Raw genomic sequence first — 6,843 nt, 5'->3', positions numbered from 1 at the left:
ATTATTTTTCCGCCATAGAACTTTGACTGAAGCAACCTCTTTATTCTGAAGCCTTCGTACTTGTCTATCCAAAATGGAAATGGGCATTTCCTCGTATGTTAGCTTCTCTGTTACTTGCACATCATCAACCAGAACTATTCTTGTTGGGTCTCCAATACACTTGCGGAGCATCGAAACATGAAATACTGGATGCACGGATTCGAGCTCTGAAGGCAAGTCCAATTCATAGGCTACTCCACTCACCTTGCGAATGATTTGGTAGGGTCCGATATATCTGGGACTTAGCTTTCCCTTCTTTCCAGATCTCATCACTCCCTTCATCGGCGATACCTTCAGGAACACCTAATCGCCCTCTTGAAATTCCAAGTCTCGTCGGCGATAATCTGCATAAGACGTTTGGCGACTTTGAGCTGTTAACAGTCGGTCTCGAATCACTTTAACCTTTTCAACTGCTTGTTGGATCAAGTCGGGGCCTATCAATTGTACTTCTCCGGTTTCAAACCATCCAATTGGGGATCTGCATTTCCTTCCATATAAGGCCTCGTATGGAGCCATTTGAATACTGGAATGATAGCTATTATTATAGGCAAATTCAATAAGAGGCAAATTCTCATCCCAACTACCACCAAAGTCCAGCACACACGCTCGTAGCATATCTTCCAAGGTCTGAATAGTACACTCGGCTTGTCCGTCGGTCTGCAGATGGAACGCCGTGCTGAGCTTAACTTGAGTACCTAGACCTTTTTGAAAGGACTTCCCAAACTTGGCTGTGAACTGTGCCCCTCTGTCTGTGATAATGGCCAAAGGAATACCGTGAAGTCGTACGATCTCCTTGAGATACAATTTAACATAATCTTCCGCTGAATATGTGGTTCTAACGGGGGGAAAATGAGCTGATTTTGTAAGTCTATCCACGATCACCCATATAGAATCATACTTCCCTCGCGTACGGGGTAATCCTACCACAAAATCCATGTTAATTTCTTCCCATTTCCACGTAGGAATTTCCATTGCTTGCAATAAGCCTCCAGGTTTTTGATGCTCGGCCTTCACTTGCTGGCAATTTGGGCACTGTGCTACAAATTTTGCTATGTCTCGCTTGATGCCATCCCACCAATATATCAATTTGAGATCGTGGTACATCTTGGTTGCACCTGGATGAATGGAATACCGGGAATAATGTGCTTCCTCTAAAATCCGTTGGCGCAAGTTTGCTACATTCGGTACACATAACCTGTCTCGATATCTAAGAACCCCTTCTATGGAAACTTTGAATGGAGACTTTTCCTTTTCATGAGCTAGATCTCGATAATGGCTTAACTGAGGATCTTCATATTGTCGTTCCTTCACTTCTAGATTCAATGATGAAACTATGGGGTCATTGACGCTAATACCTGCATCTCCTGAATCAATTGGCCGTACGCCGAGACTTGCTAACCGATGGACCTCACGAACCATTTCTCGCTTTTCCGAAGGAACTCCACATAAACTACCCATCGATCGGCGGCTAAGTGCATCTGCTACTACATTCGCCTTCCCTGGATGATATAGAATGTTCACATCGTAATCCTTCAGTAATTCCAACCACCGTCTCTGCCGTAGGTTCAACTCCTTTTGTTTGAAAATATATTGAAGGCTTTTGTGATCCGTATAGATGTCCACGTGCACACCATATAAGTAGTGTCTCCACATTTTCAATGCATGAATGACCACAGCTAGCTCAAGATCATGAGTGGGATAATTCTGTTCATGTTTTCGCAACTGTCTCGAAGCATATGCAATAACTCTCCCATTCTGCATCAATACACATCCTAATCCCACACCGGAGGCATCACAATATACTACATAGTCATCTGATCCTTCTGGAAGTGTTAGCACTGGCGCTGAGGTCAACCTGTTTTTCAACTCTTGGAAGCTACGCTCACAAGCATCACTCCACTGGAATTTAGCCGACTTCTGGGTTAACTTTGTCAATTGGGCTGAAATAGATGAGAAACCCTCTACAAATCTTCTATAATATCCTGCTAACCCAAGGAAACTACGAACTTCCGTGGGCGTCGTAGGCCTTGGCCAAGTCTTCACAGCTTCTATTTTCTGAGTGTCGACTCGGATACCATCATCTGAAATAACATGACCCAGGAATGCAACAAAATTAAGCCAAAACTCGCATTTTGAAACCTTTGCATACAATTATCGATCTCGAAGAACGCCAAGAACAATCCTTAGATGATCTGCATGTTCTGACTCTGTGCGAGAGTACACCAAAATATCGTCGATAAATACTATCACGAAGAGGTCCAAGAATGGCCTGAACACATTGTTCATTAAATTCATAAACACTGCCGGGGCATTCGTCAACCCGAACGACATTACTCGAAACGCGTAGTGACCATATCTTGTCCTAAAGGCAGTCTTGGGAATATCTGCTTCCCTAATTCTCACCTGATGATAACCCGATATCAGATCTATCTTGGAGAACCATTTAGCGCCCTGTAATTGATCAAACAAATCGTCGATTCTAGGAAGGGGGTATTTATTCTTTATTGTCACCTTGTTCAACTGCCTGTAATCAATACACATTCGTAACGAACCGTCTTTCTTCCTTACGAACAAGACCGGTGCTCCCCATGGTGAGGAACTGGGCCTGATGAAACCCTTATCGAGCAAATCCTTCAATTGTGCCTTTAGCTCCTTCAACTCTGCTGGAGCCATTCGATAAGGAGGAATAGAGATAGGTTTGGTGTTTGGTAATACATCAATGGCGAAATCAATCTCCCTTTCTGGAGGAAGACCTGGAAGTTCATCTGGGAATACGTCTGGAAATTCGTTCACCACCGTAACAGATTGGAAAGTTGGCACTTCCGCTTCCGTGTCATGAACCCGAACTAGATGACAAATATAACCTTTTGCTATCATCTTCCTCGCCTTGAGGTAGGAAATAAACCTACCCTTTGGGGAAGCTGTATTACCCTTCCACTCAAGTATGGGCTCTCCCGGAAATTGGAATCGAACTACCTTTGTCTAGCAACAAACATTAGCATAGCACGATGCCAACCCGTCCATACCCATAATTACGTCAAAATCTATCATCTCAAGTTCAATCAAATCAACCCTTGTCTGACGATCACATATAATGACTACACAGTTCTTATATACTTGCCTCGCTATTATAGGATCACCAATCGGAGTGAATACCTCGAAAGGTTTAATTGGCTCAGGTCTCACCCCAACACAATCAGCGATATACAGAGTAATATATGAGAAGGTAGAACCTAGATCAATCAGAGCATATACGTCACGGGAAAATACAGTCAAGGTACCTGTGACAACATCTGGGGAAGACTCAAGATCCTGTTGCCCAGCTAAGGCATATACACGGGGCTGAACAACACCTGAAGTGGATGCTCCCCCTCTACCTCTGCCTCTGCCTGCTGTTGTCTGAGGAGTCTGTGCTGTCGGGCGCGCTGAAGAAGACCCCGCTGCTCAACCTGTGGGCTAAGTCCCCGCTCTGTCTCTCGCTGAAGGGCAATCTCTCATCATATGACCAAACTGCCCGCAAGCATAACAAGCATCTGAACCCTGACGACACTGTCCGGAATGCAATTTACCGCACTGGCTACACCGTGGTACTGAAGGTCTCCTCTGGCTAAAGTCTCCCCTAGACTGCGAATCTGAGGCCCTCGAACTCTGCCCCTGGCCTGACTGAAAAGAACGGTCAAATCTCCTAATCGAGAATCTGGGAGGTGCACTGGTCGCTGACTGAACTGAGTGCCTAGAATGCGTCTATCTCGGTCCCCCTCGGTACTCACTACTCTCCCCCATAGATCTAGCCCTCTTACCTTGTCTTTTGTCACCATCATGATCACTCCTCTGCTGTCGTTGTCGTTCCTCGAGGTTCTGAGCATGGGCCTGTATTCGGGAAATATCCATCCCGTCTTGCAAAGAGGCTGTCAGAAAATCTCTGAACAAATGTGGTCCTAAACCACTCACAAATCTATAGACTCGGTCTCCCATGTCAGCCACCATAGTCGGAGCATACCGGGTGTCACGACCCGACTAGGGGGCCACGACGAGCACCCGGTGCTACCCCACCCGGGCACCCCGTTATCATGCATATCATAACATCTAGGTGAACCATAATTCATTTCATGCATTTTAAATCATTAATCAAGCTAGTCCCATTGGACGATCATCATCAATTAACATATCATGGGCATCTATGCCATGTCAAATATACAAGGCCGACGAGGCCAACAAAAGATATACAAAACATAGGCCGACATGGCCAAACATCTCTACCCACATACACATGACTACGAGCCTCTAAGAGTATGACATATCATGAGCGGGACAGGACCCCGCTATGCCCATAGTTATATACACAAAAGAATGAGTACCCAAAAGATATGGCTCCGAAGGAAATGGAGCTCTCTATGAAATCTTCAAATAGGCAGCTATGGGTCAAGTCTCTCTCCCTGTGCACCTGCGGGCATGACGCAGCGTCCACAAACAAAAGGACGTCAGTACGAAGAATGTACTGAGTATGTAAAGCATGATTAACATTGATATACAACATAATGAACAATATATGGAATAGCATAGGAGGGGAGACAATAATATCATCATCATCATGTCGCTTACTTACTCACATCGTCATTCGTATTCTTATACATAGTCTCATCACATTCTTTTACATAATATATATACATACATAATCATTTCGTATACATGGCATTTACATAGCGTACCCGACCTCATTGGATCAGTATTTCATATACATACTTGGCCAACCAAGGCTCAATGTTACTCATACCTGGCCCTACCAAGGCTTCAGGGTTATCCGTACCATCTGCAGATGTGTGCGCGCGTTTCGAAATCGTATACATATTCATACCCATATATTCTACCCGGCGTTATAAGCTCGGGGTTTCATTATAGCCTTTCAGGGGCACGTATGAGCATAACAGCCCGTAGGCACTCTTAGCATCATTATTATCACCATCATCATTACTATCATTATCGTTATTGTTACTTCTATATCGTAGTCCTACTCGTCACCTGAGGTGCGTAGCGCATTCGTAGTACCAATCAAGGATAGTGAGCTTATGAGCTCGGAATGTGAAACATTTGTAGTCAACATGCTCATATAGAGGGATTAGGAGTTTGGCCAAAGAACCATGCCTTATGAAAGAAGGGTTAGCCTTACATACCTCTTTGTCGAATTATTCTACACTTGCACGTACTCCTTCGATGCTCACGTTTTTACCTTCATTAAGGCCATACTATCATTAGTATCGATAACTAGTGCACATGGCTAGAACTAGAGAAAATTGGACCGCATCTCCTTTATCTATACAACATTTGTCCATATCATAATTCAACCCCAAACGTCAACAACACATTTATAATATCATTTCCATGGCCATTAATCATCTACATTATCCACATTCTCAATTCACTTCCATTTGTCCCTATTTAGGGTCACAACACCCAACTTCGTTCATCCATATACAATGTTTATTTCATGATCTTAACGTCATTTATAACACACTCATATCACAATACAACAACAATCATGATTCAATTCAAACTATGTCTCAAAAACGTCACTATTCATCATTCATGTCCTAGTGGACCATGTTTTCTACAATCCATGCATTTTAATTCTCCCATACCGTAAACATCATGTAAAAATCATGAATCTTACCTTAGAAGTTGTAGGGACAAGCTTTTGTTGATAATACTCCACTTTGAGTAAAACCCTAGTCTTTCTCCATTTGGGTTTCTTGACTTTAGATGATCCTTGATGGGTTTCTACCTTGGATTTACTTGTTTAATGTGGTTGATGGATTAATACCCTTGAAAACTTGTACAAAAGTTGTAGAGAGATGTTTTAGAGAGAGAGAGGAAATGTGGAAATGATTTTCATGAACTTGGTCTTTATTTATTAAATCATCACCGAATTGCCGGGTTCCATTATACTGTCCATTATACGGTCCGTATAATGGTTATACGGTCCGTATAATAGACCGTGAAATGGGTCTGCCCAGCACCCCTTCACTGTGACTACTTGACGGTCCGTTATACGGTCCGTAAAACAGTTTTACGGTCCGTATAACTGACCGTAAAACGTTACTAGTGAGCAACCTTTCACTGTGACCATTTGACGATTCGTTATACGGTCCGTATAACTGACCGTAAAATTCCACCAGCAACCAACCTTCACTGTGATGGTTTTACGGTCCACTATACGGTCCGTATAACATTATACGGTCCGTATAATGAGCCGTAGAACTCATCAGTCACTGAACTTAGTTTCGCCACTTCGTTTGATCTCCGATCCTCATGGAACCTTCTTAACACTTGTTTAACACTTCAATACTAATCTAAGGGACGTTATAACTCTTTCCCAAAATGCCCTTAAGTCATCATTAACCCGATACTCGTATTTCGCTAGTTCATTCACTTGCGTACCAACGGAAGATTTTTCCGAGGTGTAACATTCTCCCCCCCTTAAGAACATTCATCCTCGAATGTCGAGAACACCCGGGATTTTATAAAAATTTCGCCAGAGTTTCCCCTATAACATGGCACTAACAACCTGTCACAACAACCCATAATATCGATGCCACACAGGGCCACATCATAACAACATGAAAATTTTTGGCCACACACGACCCATAAGCATAAAAGGAAACATCCATACCTTATGATTTTGACGTCTCATCTTGGACTTCTCCCAAGGGCTGAAATAAATGCGGGTACTTGGATTGCATATTTTCTTCCGCTTCCCATGTCATTTCCTCTCGATTATTATTTTTCCACAAAACTTTAACTGAGGCC

Source organism: Lycium barbarum, chromosome 4, assembly GCF_019175385.1.
Source record: "Lycium barbarum isolate Lr01 chromosome 4, ASM1917538v2, whole genome shotgun sequence".
Classification (NCBI taxonomy): domain Eukaryota; kingdom Viridiplantae; phylum Streptophyta; class Magnoliopsida; order Solanales; family Solanaceae; genus Lycium; species Lycium barbarum.
The sequence above is the reverse complement of the archived record's forward strand: the minus strand, read 5'-3'. Positions refer to the sequence as shown.